Raw genomic sequence first — 18,499 nt, 5'->3', positions numbered from 1 at the left:
AACTTTGAATGTTTGAACATTGAATGTTTGAACTGAATGTAACTTTGAATGATTGAACTTTGAATGTTTGAACTGAATGTAACTTTGAATGATTGAACTTTGAATGTTTGAAGTTTGAATGTTTGAACTGAATGTAACTTTGAATGATTGAACTTTTAATGTTTGAACTTTGAATGTTTGAACTGAGTGTAACTTTGCATCAAACTAATTAATAAAGGTTTATAGCACAGAGGTTGGAAGAAATGGCCACAGTGATATTGGGGTCATCCCTTCCTACTCTTCCTACTCATCAGCACAGAAATGTCTTCATGCGGACTTTGCTCCGTGGAAACAAACACACGCCTTACAGCCCCCCCTCCAGCCTGAGTTGGTACAGTCCAGGGCTCCAACAGTACCAAGATGGCCGACTGAGTGGGTACAGACGAGCCAAAGTTCACTTTACATTCTCCTCTGTTTGGATCGCGTTTCTGTCTTCGGTGAACAAATACTGGTAAGTCCAGAACCACCGGTGGCTTCATGTTTTAGAACCATGTCTCACAGTGCACGGCCGTTCGTCTGCGGACGCGCGTGAATAGCTGCCGTAGCTCCAGCGGCTAGCTGTTGGTCATAGTTTATCTCTGGAAACAGAACTGGGGTTTGTGTTGTGACCCATTCTTACCGCTTGATATAGACATGCCAGCACCACAGATGGAACAATAAGAAGCAGGCAACGTTGGGTCATTGGTACATGTAAGAGTAGCGTCCAACAGCACCGAAAGCTGTAGCTGTGCTAACGTTAGCTGTTGACACACACTACAGTGCATTTAGCTTCTAGCATGCTAGCTGGACCTCAGCTGCAGGTTCAAAGTTTTCTTCTGTTCCTGTTTGTTTACATTTGATATGCTATTGTTCCTGTGAGTATGCATGGATATGGCCACTATAGTTTACTGTCGCTGCCTGTGTTTCCTTTGTTTTGAAGCCACATTTTCAAGAGTATATTGGGTTCTGTGGCAGCGGACGTTGTTCAGAAGGGAGCTGTGTTGATGAGCTGCTCTGTCCGGGTCACCGCCTGCTGCAGAACTTAGGATCCGAGCTGTTGTCTGGAATCCATGCAGCCACTGAAACCACGTAGTGCGAACTGTGCATGGAACGTCGGTGTTTTGTGTGCCAGACCTCACGTTATGTACAGCTTTTGTATGATTACTGAATGTATCAGGCATCCCGTGTTGTAAATATCATATTTAACTGCAATGCCATGATTTGGCCAGGGTTTTTCCTGTATCCTTAATGTAGATTGTAAACTGCATGCATATCGTTGTGTTGGTATCAAAATAGTTTAAAACAGGACATAAAACCCTGTTAATAAAAAACAAATGTCAAACATATATCATCTGTTTAAAGTAGGGAGGCACCGAAACTGATACCAGTAGGCCTGTCACGATAAATTATGCTGGGCGAGACAAAATTATTGCAATTAGCGATAATGTCAGTTTGACATAATAATGCAAGTACACCCTCTCAAAGAACTTTCATTTTTAAAGAACATTTAACACTGGAAAGGCCCCCCAATCATTATTATCATTATTATCATTATCATTGATATTATTATTATGAGTAGTGGTAGGCCTATTACCATGGCTCATCTTAGCATCAATGGAGTTTAGTCAATCCAACTACCACGTCATGAGCAACAGACAGCCAAAAACAAAATCGCTTCGGCCCGAACTTTTCATAATTCACGAGAAACGTGTGCAGAACTCCTCATTCAGTCCTCCCACTGCAGCGTGCAGCGCTCACACACGCAGGTTTTGGCGTTCCGCTGCTGATTGGCAGGACACTCTACGATAGCAGCATGCAAAAGCTCATTTTCATTTATCATGCAGTTAATTGATTTATTGCTTATCGTAGGCCTAGATACCAGCATTGGGTATCTGTCAGATGCCGTGTTCCTGTATTTGTATTCACAAATGTGCTCTGATATGACAGCACCCGATACCACTTTTTGGCAGTGTGACATTCACCTGTCAGTTAAGGGGGAGCAAGGAGGAGCAATGTTGGTAGTAGAGATCAACAGATATTGGTTTTTCTATAGCCGATGCCGATGTTTAGAGGTCAGGGTCAGCCGATGGCGATACATGCTGACGATTTATTATATACATATAATGTATACATAGTCATATATATATGTAGTCATTACTTTGTTACTATATTATTTACACATCATATCCAGATCATAACAGAAGTTGGTTAGGGTTACCTCTTCTATAGAACAAGTCTATACCTTGGGACTAAATATGTCTAACAGAATCAGAACCTAACCTGATGCTATTTGTCTTCTCTGCATGGCCACGCATAAGACAGTCCCTTAGAAGAACACTGCTGCACTTTAGAGGACGAGCTGAGATGGTGTTTAGTAGGGCTGAACGATCTATCGTTTTAGACCGAAAATCGCGATCTCAGATGACGCGATTTTGAGATCGTCAAAGCCGCGATTTTTTTGCACTGCTCCTAACTGAATCAGGTTTTGTTTTGTCAAATGCTACGGCTGAAAACGAAAAGAAAACGGAGGAACTGGTCCCTAAAACGAACTCCACCTTTATGTACGGTGCTGTTTCTGCCGGCAGCAGCGGCGCGTCTTCTTAGCCTGTGTGTGTGTCTGTGTGTGTGCACGACGTGAGTCGCAGTGGAAGGGCCGCGTGTAAATGCTACGAGCACGTACGCGCCCACCTCTCTGAACATTACCAGCTCCTTATATTCAGGTTCGCTGCTGTTGTGCCGTCAGCAGCTCTTCTACACCTGTGTGTGTGTGTGTGTCGCGTGTGTGTGTGTGTCTGTCGCGTGTGTGTGTACATCAGATGCAGACAGAGGCAACAGCTAATGACGTCACCAAACAATAACGCAGGCATTTGATGAAGAGGCTCTATATGTGGACTCTAGTAAACGGTGGACAGAGGTGACAGCAGCAGCTCCGTTTGTCCTTAGATATGATTCCCATTAAAGTTTGATCATTTGTTCTAAATCACATTGAACTTTAAGAGTTACTTAAGTCTCCATACTGTATTTGCTGTTTAACCTTAGGAGGCACACTTCAGTCTGTTTAAATGACTGTTGAATAATACTTTACAGAACTACATTAGTCTTCTTTTAACCTATTTGAAATAAAACTTTATTTTGTTCTGTAATTGTTATTTAAATTTTCATGTTTATTAAAACTAATACTGAGTGCACGTTATCAGAGTTTACTTTTAGATCTACTGATAGTTTTTGAGAAGTGACAGAGTAGCTACCTGAAGTCATTTACACAGAAACATGTTTGACATGATTTGAAAAAAATCGTGGATGAAATCGAAATCGCAATATTTGCCAGAAAAAATCGCAATTCAATTTATTCTTAAAATCGTTCAGCCCTAGTGTTTAGTTTCTGAACAGTGTAGGCACAAGCCAAAAGTTTGGTGCCGTCTGAGCCTACATTTTTAAGTTTAATTGTTTCCATTAGGAAAAACTTGGCAGCGGAAAACGTGACCGGCAGGTTTTCAGTTTACCGGACAAGTGTTTTTATTACCATGTGTAACTTTTAACATAAATACTGCACAAGGCTGCACTGTTAACATGATAAAATTACAAAATCAAACAAAAACACATCGGGACTGTCTTATACCAGTTTAATAACGCAGCGTGCTGCCAGCTTGAAATTTAAAAACAGTCTGTTCATTATATGCATTAAAAAAAAAGATTGCTTGACATGTTTCAGGCAGTTTATAATGCACTTTACCTGCCGTGAATTGCAGGCTACAGCAGCTGAATTAAAATTAAACGTGCACGCTGTCTCTGCAACTTGAAATGAGTATATGCGCTGTTTGATGGGGCTCTGCAGACAACTAAAGACGGGCACACATACACACAGACATGTCCCCACACAGACATGTCCCCACACAGACATGTCCCCACACAGACGTGCTGCAGACACACACACAGACACGTCCCCACACATTTACATGCAGACATGCCCACAGCCGCTCGCAACAATGGCAGCATCCTTTAGATATACCCAGACCACGCTGTAAAACATCCAAACACGCTGCGAAGCTGAGCTCCTACGTTCAGTCTCGTTCTGTGCGCAGGACCTGTGCAGAGCAAAGTGAAAGTGTCAGTAAATTATTCTACCATGACAAAAACAATCGTCTAAATATTCCTCAACAGGTTTTGTGCTGATGTCACTAGATGAGGGTATGTTTTTCGGAAATCAAGTGCTATGATATTGCGCAGATGCACGTGATGCATAACGCTGTCAGAGCTGACAGACCCGTGTAATTAACCTGTGCAATTATTATCAGTGTAAAATAATCAGGTCAAAAAGATGTAATAATCAGCAAATAAATTACTAGTCTCTGTAGTCTTTATGTTTACTTATAATTAATCTGGGAAGACAATGCTACCAACACTTCTTGTTCCTTAATTTATTTTGATTTGTTTTTTTTTAAATGGAATTCTTTTATATTTTTGTTCAGTCTGGTTAGATAGTTTCTACAAAATAAATTGGGCATTGTGATCAAAAGTACCCAGTACTTAACTAGTCTTTTCAGCAAATGCTTTTTTACTGTTACTTGAGTCATTTTTTGGGTGACTACTTTTTACTCCTACCTGAGTAATATTATTTTGAAGTAACACTCTTACTTGAGTACAAATTTTGGCTACTCTACCCACCTCTGAGTATTTCAAAGTGGGAGTACTTTTTTACAAAGGGAGTACTTTGAGCATGTGTAATCTGATTAAACCTAAACCTTGCAGCAAACAATGGAGAAGAGAGAGAAGATGTCCCGAGACAACCGAGCAGTTAAAAACACATTGCTGTTGATGACCAGCCATTGTCGGTTGTTGATAACATGGGATTTAGACATATTCTCAGTGAACCTTAGGCAGCGTATGAGATCCCTAGGTGACACCACATCACTGACATACAGTGTTGCCAAAGCTACATGACTTTGAAGGCATGTACATTCAATTTCAATTCAAGTTTATGTATATAATGCTTCTTACAATCAAAATGATCTCTAGGTGCTTTACAAGAACCCAGAGCCTGAACCCCCATGCAAGCAGACAGTGGCAAGAAAATCTCACTTTTAACAGAAGAAACCTTGAACAGAACCCGACTCATAAGGAGAACCTTCCTGCTGGTGGTCGGCCAGGTGGAGGAGGAGAAGAAGAGGTAGACAGGACAGAGAGAATGAGAGAGAAACATACATGCAATAAACATCACACATCACAGAGGACAAACATGACAGGTTGTTATAATTGGAATGCTGAAAACCTCTGTATGCTTTTTAGCTGTTGTTCAACTTAATTATACAAGCACTACATAGAACACGGCACATGTTGACAGTAGACACTGGATTTGTCAGAGGGCCGGATGCAGTTCAGCAGTTCAGAGACCTGCAGAAAGATAGAGGAAGAGAGGGAGGGACACAAAACTACAAGAGAGGCTGTACACACAATGACGTAAAATAATGGATCATAGCTGGAGCAATAGAGATGGTTGTGGGGGAACTGCTTAGTAGATCATGTTTGTGTCCCCCGGCAGCGTAGACCGGTTGGCTGGTTTATAGGATGCACCGAAATGCGAATTCTTGGCCGAAACTGAAAACCAAAAATGAGCAATCCAAGGCCGAAAACCCAAACACCGAAAAAACCTATTATGCCAATTATTAGTACCAATGCTTATGGCTATAACTGTGTACTTACCTCACTAAAATCCAAGCATTGCAAATGCACAACTTAATATTAAAGTTTCAAAGAATAAAGCAATTACAAAATTATGACAATATTTATTTAGCACATTCAGACAATGCACAATATAAAAATAAAATAACAGCTTGACCCCACTTATGTGTACATTATGTGTACATATTATTTATATAGGGCCAGTGCATAAACATTTGGTCGAATTAAAAAAAAATGTCCAGCGGAAAAATAAAATAATCTGATAGTCACATATATAGTAAATCAGAACAGAATAGCCTATCTATAATTTTTTGAGGCACACATCAGACAATGAGGACGTGCTGTGCACTTCCCCGTCTCCAAGCGCGTTCTACGCATCCACGCAGCCTGGATCATTTCTCATCCATGCGGCCTTATTCCCACATCCAAGTATGATCTTTATAACGCGGATCAATACCGTCGCGTTGAAGTGCAAAGAATCCGATTAGATCTCAGTGAAATGTGCTGACGGACTACGAGTGTACTTTTCAATGTTTTCAGTCCACGGTCCGTCTCAACCTCTTTGCGTAGAAGACGCTTTAGTGCTGCGTTTAAAAGAATAACGTCAGCTACAGATGCATCAGAGGAGCGGATCTCTTTAGTTAGCTGCTCAGAGAAAGGCGGTCTTAGAGACCTGAATCATAGCCTTTACAAGTCAAAGTTGATCAGGACTACTTCTTTTTCATTTCGATGAAATAAATATAAATTGCCTACTAAAAATCGGTTCTTATGCTTCTGTTTCTTTTTTGCATTTTGACAATCTTACAAGCTGGTTTTGAAAAAACCAAAGAAAAAAAAACTTGATTGTCCAGTCAGCAGTAACAGAGAATTTGCTGCTGTAAGTGTCAGAAAATCATTTCAGGGCATTTTAGGTATTCAGAGGAAAGCGTACCTGGAGGGTGAAGGTATGTGGAAGTCAGAAGGTGTGTACATGTTAAGACATGACAGATGGGCTATAATGAATAGTTTGTGCAGGAACCTTTTTGTCACATGTTAGAACTTGTTTTCAAACCAATACTATAAAATAGAGTTGTTTTTTTCTGGTCTCTGGTGGTAGTAATGTAATTCAATTCAATTCAATTCAGTTTTATTTATTATGCATTTTACAATCAGAAATGGTCTCAAAGCACTTTGCAATTTAGAGCGTGAGACCCAGAACCCGAACCCCCCTAAGAGCACTGTGGCAAGGAAAAACTCCCTTTAAGAGGAAGAAACCTTGAGCAGGACCCGTCAGCTTAAGGGGGAACCAGTCCTGCTGCTAGTCGACTGGGCAGAGGAGGAGAAGAAGAGGGAGACAGGACAGAGAGGATGAAGGGGAGAGAGAGGAGAAGAAGAGGGAGACAGGACAGAGAGGATGAAGGAGAGAGAGAGAGGAGAAGAAGAGGGAGACAGGACAGAGAGGATGAAGGAGAGAGAGAGAGAGAGAGGAGCAAACATGATACAAACATGATACAGTACAGAGCAAACATGACAGCAAGATGAAACAGTGATTATATTGTAATGATATCTATATATATCGTTAGTCCATAAGTAGGAATAGTAATTTGATAGTAATCAAAGCAAGGATGAGCAGCAGGGGCTGATGAAGTCGATGAGCACAGGAGAGATCAGGGGCCAGACTGCAGGTCAGTATGCAGGTCTGAGACCTGCAAAGAGAGAGAGCGAGGCACAGAACTACGAGGAAGACAGTAAACACAGATTATGAGACAATATTACCCAGTATGATCCAGACTAAGGAGAGTAGAGGAGAGGTCAGAGGGTGAGAGGGAAACTGCTCAGAGGATCATGTTTGTGCCCCCCGACAACGTAGGCCTAGAGAGAGTTCACGGGCCGGACTGCAGGTCAGCATGGGTGTTGAGACCTGTAAAGAGACAGAGAGAGAGCGAGAGCGAGGTACAGAACTACGAGGAAGACAGTGAACACAGATTATGAGACGATAAGTATGATCCAGACTAAGGAGAGTAGAGGAGAGGTCAGAGGGTGAGGGGGAAACTGCTCAGAGGATCATGTTTGTGCCCCCCGACAACGTAGGGCAAGAGAGACTTCACGGGCCGGACTGCAGGTCAGCGTGCAGGTCTTGAGACCAGTGTGAGCCAGACTAAGGAGAGAAAAGGAGAGGTTAGAGGGTGAGAGGGAAACTGCTCAGTGGATCGTGTTTGTGCCCCCCGACAACGTAGGCCTAGAGCAGCATAGCTGTGCTACACACTAGGTCTAAGGCTAACTGTACGCCTTACTAAACAGAAAAGTTTTAAGTCTAGTCTTAAAGGTGGAGACAGTGTCTGCCTCTCAGACCCAGATTGGTAACTGGTTCCATAATAGCGGTGCCTGATAGCTGAAAGCTCGTCCTCCCATTCTACTTTTATGAATCCTAGGAACTACAAGTAAACCTGCACTCAGAGATCTGAGTGTCCTATTAGGAACATATGGTACAATCAGGTCCTGCAGATACAATGGACCAAGTCCATGAAGAGCCTTGTAGGTTAGAAGAAGGATCTTGAAGTGTATTCTTGAGTCCACTGGGAGCCAGTGAAGAGACGCTAGGACAGGAGAGATGTGATCCTTTGGCTGCTTCCTGTCAGAACTCTAGCTGCTGCGTTCTGGATCAGCTGCAGACTGTTGATGGAGTAATGTGGACATCCTGACAATAAAGAGTTGCAGTAGTCCAGTCTTGAAGTGACAAAAGCATGGATGAGCTTTTCAGCATCACTCTGAGAGAGGATGCTCCTGATCTTAGTAATATTACGCAGGTGAAAGAAAGCGGTCCTGGAGACCTGCTTAATATGAGAGACAAACGACATGTCTTGATCTTGTCTTGAAAGATAACTCCAAGGTTCCTCACAGTCGTACTGGAGGCCAGAGTAATTCCATCCAGAGAGAAAGTATTATCTGATAAACTAGTTCTGAGATGTTTCGGTCCAAAAACAATGACCTCAGTCTTGTCTGAGTTTAATAGTAAAAAGTTGGAGGACATCCAGTCCTTTATGTCCTTTAGACACGCCTGTAGTCTGACTAGCGGCTCCGTTTCTTCAGGCTTCATGGATAAATACAGCTGGGTATCATCAGCATAACAATGAAAGTTTTATGCCGTGCTTCTGGATGATGTTTCCTAGAGGGAGCATGTAGAGGGTGAACAGGATCGGTCCGAGCACAGAACCCTGTGGAACACCGTGGTTAACCCTTGTACCTGTGGAAGACACATCGTTAGTGTGAACAAAATGAAATCTGTCAGATAAATATGATTTAAACCAGCGCAGTGCTGTTCCTGTAATCCTGATCTCATGTTCTAATCTGTGTAGCAGGATGCGATGATCTACGGTGTCGAAGGCAGCACTGAGATCCAGTAGAATGAGTACAGAGACGAGACCCCGGTCCGATGCCATGAGGAGGTCATTAGTGACTTTGAGCAGTGCTGTTTCTGTGCTGTGATGGGCTCTGAATCCAGACTGGAAAGCATCGAGCAGACTGTTCCTACGCAGGTGGTCATTTAGCTGACCTACAACAGCTCTTTCGAGTATTTTGGAGATAAAGGTGAGGTTGGAGATCGGTCTGTAGTTTCCTAAGACGTCCGGGTCCAGTGAAGGTTTTTTAAGTATCGGAATGATCACAGCAGTTTTAAAAGCCTGTGGTACATATCCTGTTTCCAGAGGCAAGTTGATCTGTCCTAATATAGACTCTCCGATCAGAGGAATAGCATCCTTGAGGAGCCAAGATGGGATCGGATCCAGAAGACAGGTAGTAGGTTTAGACTTGCAGATGCTGGTGGTCAGCTCCGGGAGGCCGATGGGCACGAAGCAGTCCAGAGTTAGATCAGGATCCGTTTCCAGAAGTGGCGGTGTATCCTCAGCGGTCACAGAGAGATTGTGGTTGATTTGTCCTCTAATAGTGGTGATTTTATCGGTGAAGAAGCTCATGAAGTCTTCACTACTAAGAACTGCAGGAATGCGAGGCTCCACAGAGCTGTGGCTCTTTGTCAGCCTGGCCACAGCGTTAAAGAGAAAGCGCGGGTTGTTCTTGTTTTCTTCTATTAGTGATGAATAGTAGGCTGTCCTGGCTTTGCGAAGGGCCTTCTTATACGTCAGCAGACTGTCTCTCCAGGCCCTCTGGGAGTCATCTGATTTAGAGGACTGCCACTTCCTCTCCATCCTTCGGGTAATCCGTTTCAGTGATCGGATATTTGAGTTGTACCACGGAGCTAGCCTCTTCTGATTTGTAGTTTTCTTCTTCTTCTCCTGTTTAAGACTGAGTGTAATGTGTCTGCAATGTTGTTGACAAAGCAGTCCAGTTCTGCAGGAGTAAGTTGGTACCCCCATCAGTACTTGGGACTGTGGTAATGGCACAATCTTTGCACTTCAAGTTTTTAAAATGAATTTCAGGCTTTGTGATGAAATATTTGAATTTGCCTACAACATTGACAAGGTGATAACTTGATGCATACTCACTCTATACACATATAAAAAAATGACATGCCACATTGTTTGTTGATGTCTCCTCTGTGTTTTTGTCCACTATTTGCCCTAATCATTCTCTGCCTGGTCTCTTTGTTTTGTTTTTCTCAGATGGTCCCTGCAATGTTTAGCTCTAAAGGGCTAGTGGGAAAGCCAGAAAGACGGTATGCCTTGCTATTTCCTTTTTGTATGAAGTGTTCAAAATAATAAATCTGAAAACATGGCTTTCTGTCTGTGACTTGAAACCTTACATGATTTATCTCTAGAGTACATGTTTGTCTTTGTTGTTGGTGTCATACACCACAGGAATATTTTATCCAACTTTTTACTTCATTGTACATCTACTCTAAAACTGTATAGGAAGTATATTTGGCCTTCTGTCCTTATTTCATGTTTGCATGTTTTGATATGACAGATTTTTATAGAGATTCATGACAATGTTGCTTGCCTGTCTTTCTTGTATATTTTGTTTGTCGTCATCATCTTCTCTTATCTATTTCTGCAGATGCCTGGGGTGGTAAGGTTAGATGACCTGAAGGGGTTCAGCCCCAAAGCACAGATAAACAGCAGCAGTACCTCCACTGCTAATGGACTACAGACATCTACAGGTTGACATATCCACATGCACGTTCACTGTTGCTTGAATCGAAAAACTGATCGAGCAGCAGGCACCAATTTCCCATTTCTCCATACTCACTTTGCTGCTATTTAGCGTTCCCTTCACAAAAAAAAACTACCTACCCTTCCATTTTCCTCCATCTTCCTTTTAGTCATTTGAGTGTTTTTTTGCACTGCAGAGCTTTAGTAGGAATACAGAAACAGGTAGTAGATAATGTTGGCCATGGTGACCTAGTGTAAATGGCTATTCTTCAGCACAGCTTAGTGCCAGTATCTACTGCTCAATCTTCCTCCTTCACTTCCCTCTCCTCTTATCCCCGCCCCACCTTTCTGTTATTCTACGCTATTTATTTTTGCTGCTTCCTGACCAGCCCTGACTCTACTGCCCAAAACCATGGTTGGTGCAGGCTTGGGTGTTTGGAAGTTAATACGAGGTGTCCGCCAGTTGGAGCTTCACCGCCTTATCCTGGCACTTATCATCTTCTGCTTGTTGTCGATGGCCTTTCTAGCTTACTATGTTTCCAACAGCCCAAAAATCAAGGAGGCTCCACCTTTACCCTTCAGTAACTGTGGTGGTGGAGGGGGGATGTCACTTGGAATGAGCACTGGGAATGCTGGTGGGGGACCAGGTGTGCAAAGGGCACCTCTCTTCCTTCCTCCACGCCAAGGACGACTACGACAGGTGAAGGCAATGGACACTTCCAGGACAGAGCCTGTGGTCCTGGTGTTTGTAGAGAGTATCTATTCCCAGCTGGGCCAGGAGATTGTTGCCATATTAGAGTCAAGTCGCTTCCACTACCGGACAGAGATTGCTCCTGGAAAAGGTGACATGCCCACATTGACAGACCATAACCATGGACGCTACACATTGATCATTTTTGAAAATGTGCTGAAATATGTCAATCTGGATGCATGGAACCGTGACTTAGTGGACAAGTACTGTGCTGAATATGGTGTAGGTGTCATTGGCTTCTTCAAAGCTAATGAAAACTCTCTTCTTAGTGCACAACTCAAAGGTTTCCCTCTCTTTTTACACTCACACCTGGGACTCAGGAATTACCAGATCAACCCCAGTGCTCCTCTTTTATACATCACAAAGCCTAACCATGTGGAGCAGGGTCCACTACCAGGGGATGATTGGACTATTTTTCAGTCTAACCACTCTACGTATGAACCAGTACTTCTGGCCAGCACGAAGTCTGCTGAAGTACTGGCACATTTTGGACCCAGCCCGCTCCGGGCCCTCCATGCCACAGTTATACAAGACCTGGGGCTACATGATGGCATTCAAAGAGTTCTTTTCGGAAATAATCTTAACTATTGGCTTCACAAGCTGGTTTTTGTAGATGCTATCGCCTACTTAACAGGAAAGCGACTGTGTTTGTCCTTGGACCGTCACATTCTCGTGGACGTGGATGATATATTTGTGGGCAAGGAGGGAACCCGTATGAAGGTGTCTGATGTGGAGGTGGGTTTGAAAAATGTTTGCACAAGTGGTCCTATTCTTGGTTTTAGCTCTTTTTCAAGCCTTAAGAAAATCAACTGCTAGGATTTGTTTAGTTGTTTATATGGCAGTAGTCTTTGCTAGACATTGTTTTCTGTTAAAAACATAATAAAAATCATCTTATTCTGTTGGTTCTTGGTAAGGCAAATACAACTTCAGATGAACAACAGATTCTACCTTTTTTACTGGGCCTTTATTTACACTCAACAAAAATATAAACGCAACACTTTTGTTTTTGCTCCCATGTTTCATGAGATGGACTTGAAGATCTAAACTTCATTCCAGATACACAATATTACCATTCCTCTCAAACATTGTTCACAAATCTGTCTAAATGTGTGATAGTGAGCACTTCTGCTTTGCTGAGATAATCCATCCCACCTCACAGGTGTGCCACATCAAGATGCTGATCTGACATCATGATTAGTGCACAGGTGTACCTCAAACTGCCCACAATAAAAGGCCACCCTGAAATGTGCAGTTTTGTCTCACAGCAAAATGCCACAGATGCCACAAGCATTGAGGGAGCGTGCAATTGGCATGCTGACAGCAGGAATGTCAACCAGATCTGTTGCTCGTGCATTGAATGTTCATTTCTCCACCATAAGCCGTCTCCAAAGGCGTTTCAGAGAATATGGCAGTACATCCAAACGGCCTCACAACCGCAGACCACGAGTAACCACACCAGCCCAGGACCTCCACATCCAGCAGGTTCACCTCCGAGATCGTCTGAGACCAGCCACTCAGACAGCTGCTGAAACAATTGGTTTGCATAACCAAACAATTTCTGCACAAACTGTCAGAAACCGTCTCAGGGAAGCTCAACTGCATGCTCGTCGTCCTCATCGGGGTCTTAACCTGACTCCAGATCGTCGCCGTAACAGACTTGATTGGGCAAATGCTCACATTTGATGGCGTCTAGCACGTTGGAGAGGTGTTCTCTTCACGGATGAATCTCGGTTTACATTGTTCAGGGCAGATGGCAGACAGCGTGTGTGGCGTCGTGTGGGTGAGCGCTTTGCTGATGTCAATGTTGTGGATCGAGTGGCCCGTGGTGGTGGGGTCATGGTATGGGCAGGCATCTGTTATGGACGAAGAACACAGGTGCATTTTATTGATGGCATTTTGAATGCACAGAGATACCGTGATGAGATCCTGAGGCCCATTGTTGTGCCATACATCCATGAACATCACCTCATGTTTCAGCAAGATAATGCACGGCCCCATGTTGCAAGGATCTGTACACAATTCTTGGAAGCTGAAAATGTCCCAGTTCTTGCATGGCCAGCATACTCACCGGACATGTCACCCATTGAACATGTTTGGGATGTGCTTGACCGGCGTATACGACAGCGTGCAACAGTTCCCACTAATATCCAGCAACTTCGCACAGCCATTGAAGAGGAGTGGACCAACATTCCACAGGCCACAATAGACAATCTGATAAACTCTATGCGAAGAAGATGTGTTGCACTGCATGAGGCAAATGGTGGTCACACCAGATACTGACTGGTTCTGAGTCCCCAGACCGCCAATAAAGCAGAAACAAACTGCACATTTCAGGGTGGCCTTTTATTGTGGGCAGTTTGAGGTACACCTGTGCACTAATCATGATGTCAGATCAGCATCTTGATGTGGCACACCTGTGAGGTGGGATGGATTATCTCAGCAAAGCAGAAGTGCTCACTATCACACATTTAGACAGATTTGTGAACAATGTTTGAGAGGAATGGTAATATTGTGTATCTGGAATGAAGTTTAGATCTTCAAGTCCATCTCATGAAACATGGGAGCAAAAACAAAAGTGTTGCGTTTATATTTTTGTTGAGTGTATTTAGCAACAAACAAAGCCAAAAAGAAAAAAAATCACATGGACTATGCTAAGTACCCTATATGATTTAATAGCTATCACCATTGTTTATGTCTTTCCCTCTTGGACACCGTTAACACTCATCTGAATGCTCCAGAGCAGCAAACTGTCAAAATGTCTGCTTTTATAGAGGTCTGTACACCTGCTGACTGACGATCAGCAGCACCTGCTGCAGCTCACCTAATTAAATACCCGGAGAAAACCCACACAGGCACAGGTAGAACAAGCAAACTCCCCATAGAAAGACCCCAGTCAGAATAGAACCAGAAGTAAGGGAACTTTTAGTACTGAATACGTATTTCTTCCTTTTTGGCTTAATTTTTGCTAATATAAATAACGGTGCAGCAGAAAAACATACATGTTGTTTTTCTGAAGTGTATTTGTCTTAATACCAAGACTCACTGTGATGGCTACTTATTCTTTCATTATGTTTTTACACAAAACGCAACAAATGGAATAAATAAATAAGTTATATACATAATCATTTGTTTGCTCATCTGAAGATTTAATGAGTGGGACTTGTGTTCTAAGTAGGGGGTCAGTTAAGTTTGTTCCCATTGTCAAAAAAGACTAAAGTCTGATGAACTCAAAGTTCTTGTAACAAACTATAAGTTGCAATTTTAACCACTCATGTTAATGAATAAATACTAATATGGAGTGACAGATCAATCTTGGTTTCCATCAGGTGAACTGTCACATCAATAAAGTTTATTAGCTGCAGTTTAATTATTTGTTGCAAAATAGCTCCATCACAGCTATTCAATGTAATTTTTGTTCGGGCAGAAATATAGAAAATTATTTAGAAGAATAAACAAACTTTTCAACTCTACTACTACTAGTACTTTACTTTAGGTTTTGACAGGGAGGCTGTCGTCTAAAGTGATATGCTAATGAACAATTAATATGTTCTGGTCAGCATTAGCATATAGCTAATTGTTGTTTGAAGGTTAAGCACTGATGGCTTATCATTGCATTGACTGTAGTGGTTATACTTTCACAGGCATTGCTCAACACTCAAAACAAGCTGAGAGCACTGGTCCCTAACTTCACATTCAATTTGGGATTTTCTGGAAAGTTCTATCACACAGGTAGGGAGCATCTGACAATAGAATTAGGTTCTGTCAGTGTAATGCAAAACAAATGTGTGTTTGTTTGCACATCCTACGTGTATTTCCAGGCACCGATGAAGAGGATCGGGGAGATGACATGCTGCTGCAGTACAGGATGGACTTCTGGTGGTTTCCCCACATGTGGAGCCCACATGCAGCCTCACCTCTTTCACAATGTCAGCGTCCTGTCAGAGCAGATGAGGCTCAACAAGGTCTTTGCTCAGGTTAGCTGCACTATTACAGACTGATCAGTTTGTTGAACCAGCCCTTGCAAAAATGAAAGCTTTAACAAACAGTACACACATGCATAAACCTCCTTACTTTTTGCTGTCTTGCAGTTAATTTCTCACATTTTTTGATAAGAATATGAAATTCCATAGTCCATCAGTAGGAATGTTGCCCGTTGTGAGCTTTGCTAGGAGCTGGTTTGTCCTGGGGTCTCATTTATAATCATTGCGCATGCATAAAACAGGCTTTCATGCTAAATTTTTAGATTAGATGGTGCAAGAGCCCTATTGAATTGCAAGTGTTTATTATTATTATACGTCATTCTTGTTCTGCCCACGGTCTCGCGAATTTGACCCCCTGAACGTGCTCAAAAACTCACCAGATTTGGCACAAATTGTCCACTGATGAAAATCGTGACTTGACACTGTCGCCAGTGGCGGGCATGGCCGCATGGCTCTGCAGCGCCCCCTAAAGTGTGAAATATTCACCGCAACAGCTACAGACTTCACACTCGGTACACTGATGTATTGCCTTGTGACAAGAAAAAAAACCTCTTGGACAAAATTCCACGACGTACAGGAAGTCCACCATTTTGAAAAAGCCACGCCCTGTTCCAATTTGCACTCCCCGCACTTTTGCGAACTCCTCCTAGGGAAATTGCCTGATAGGGCTGAAAATTGGTGTGCTTGTGCTTAAGGGGTTAGGGACCAAAAGTTATCAAAAAACGCAGCACTTCGTCATACCGTCTGGCTGTGGCGCCATCGCGAAGTTGACCCTTTGCCAACTCACAGGAAATGGATGTATTTGTGCTGTATCTCCCACATACTTCATTCTATGTGGATTGAAAATAATCAGGCATGCTGGGCCTGTCATTCTGAACAGATTGATATAACTAATGAGCTGATACTCTCATAGCGCCACCTACTGGTGGTATGAATTGTGTTCAGGCTGACTATCCATGTTCCACACCTCGTATTTGAACGAACTCCTCCTAGGGAAATACTCTGATGGACCTGAGATTTTGTCACATGGTTCTGAAGACATGGCTGAGCAAAAGTTATCAAAAACGCAGCTCGATGTTACACCGTGTGGGTGGGGGCAACGCCGCAAAGGTGGCCCTTCGCCCACAGTCTCTTGGTGCTATCCTCTAAACGCACAGGAAGTCCGCCATTTTGAAAACCTACGCCATTTTGCATTTTTCACTCTTTTTTTTCACGCACTTTTACGAAACTCCTCTTTGGGGATTTGTCCAATCGGGCTGAAATTGGTCTGCTTACTCTTAAGGCATTAGGGACCAAAAGTTATCAAAAACTCAGCACTTCGGTCTGGCTGTGGCACCGCCACGAATTTAAACCTTCGCCAACGCACAGGAAATACATGTTTTTGGGCTGTATCTCCCTCATACTTCATCCTATGTGGACGAAACTTTACACTCATGCTAAACATCTGACTCTGCCACACTTTGACATGGTCATAAGCTACAGTCACTGTGCCACCTACTGGCCGGGAGCCTGTCTTTTGTATATGTGTGGTTGGTGTACTCTTCTGCCCGGCAGACCACTGCTTGTGCCGGTACAGGTGGGAGAGAGGTCGTGGGGCGATAGGGAGGTGGTGGTTGTGACTCCCGCGGACCGCAAGGACTGCGAGGGCCCGTCATCGCTGCTTGCAGCTTTAATTCCACACTGTATCACCTCAAATTCTACACACAATTACCCCATTAGGACAATGTTACCAAAAATGTTTTGTAAATTTTTTTAATTTATTAAAATAGAAAACTAAGAAATCACGTTTACATAAATATTCACAGCCTTTGCTTTAATACTTTGCTGAGCCACCTTTGGCAGCAATATGATGCCACAAGCTTAGCACACCTATCTTTAGGCAGTTTAGCCCATTCTTCTTTGCAGTAATTCTTAAGCTCCATCAGGTTGGATGGGAGACGTCTGTGCACAGCCATTTTCAGGTCTCTCCAGAGATGTTCAGTCAGATTCAAGTCTGGACTCTGGCTGGGCCACTCCAGGACATTCACAGTGGTGGTTCTGAAGCCAATCCTTCGAGATCTTGGCTGTGTGCTTCGGGTCGTTGTCCTGCTGAAAAATTAACCTTCGCCCCAGTCTGAGGTCATGAGCGCTCTGGAGCAGGTTTTCATCCAGGATATCTTGTATATTGCTGAATTCATTTTTCCTCTATCCTGACTAGTCTGCCAGTTCCTGTTGCTGAAAAACATCCCCAGAGCATGATGCTGCCACCACCATGCTTCACTGTATGGATGGTATTGGCCTGGTTTCCCCCAAACATGACTCCTGGCATTCACACCACAGAGTTATTATTTGTCTCATCAGACCAGAGAATTTTGTTTCTCATGGTCTGAGAGTCATTCAGGTGCCTTTTGGCAAATTCCCAGACAGTCTGCCATGTTTGTTTTTAAGGAGTGGCTTTCATCTGGCCACTCTACCGTACAGGCTGATTGATGGATTGCGCAGGGATGGTTTGTCCTTTTGGAAGGCTGTCCTCTCTCACAGAAGAAAGCTGGAGCTCTGACAGAGTGACCATCGGGTTCTTGGTCACCTCCCTGACTAAGGCCCTTCTCCCCGATCGCTTGGTTTAGACGGCCGGCCGGCTCTAGGAGGAGTCCTGGTGGTTCCAACGTCTTCCATTTATGAATAATGGAGGTCACTGTGCTCATTGGGGCCTTCAAAGCAGCAGAATTTTTTCTGTATCCTTCCCCAGATTCGTGCCTCAAGACAATCCTGTCCCGCAGGTCTATAGACAGTTCCCTTGACTTCATGCTTGGTGTTTGTGCTCTGACATGCACGGTTACTGTGGGACCTTGTATAGACAGGTGTGTGCCAAATCATGTCCATTCAACTGAATTTACCGCAGGTGGACTCCAGTTAAGCTGTAGAAAAATCTCAAGGATGATCAGTGCGAAAAAAGAATGCAACTGAGCTCAGTTTTGAGCTTCATTCACTGTGAATACTTATGTAAT

At 43.2% G+C, this 18,499-nt stretch overlaps 1 pseudogene; it reads left to right on the top strand.

Annotated features, from left to right (window-relative positions):
- The first annotated feature begins 360 nt into the window (after window positions 1–360).
- The window catches only part of LOC114447081 (bifunctional heparan sulfate N-deacetylase/N-sulfotransferase 2-like), a 28,403-nt pseudogene continuing 10,264 nt past the window's right edge, over window positions 361–18,499 (top strand).

The sequence above is a fragment of the Parambassis ranga genome, chromosome 15, assembly GCF_900634625.1.
Source record: "Parambassis ranga chromosome 15, fParRan2.1, whole genome shotgun sequence".
Classification (NCBI taxonomy): domain Eukaryota; kingdom Metazoa; phylum Chordata; class Actinopteri; family Ambassidae; genus Parambassis; species Parambassis ranga.
Note: the sequence above shows the minus strand (reverse complement) of the source record. Positions and strands in the feature narration are given on the sequence as shown.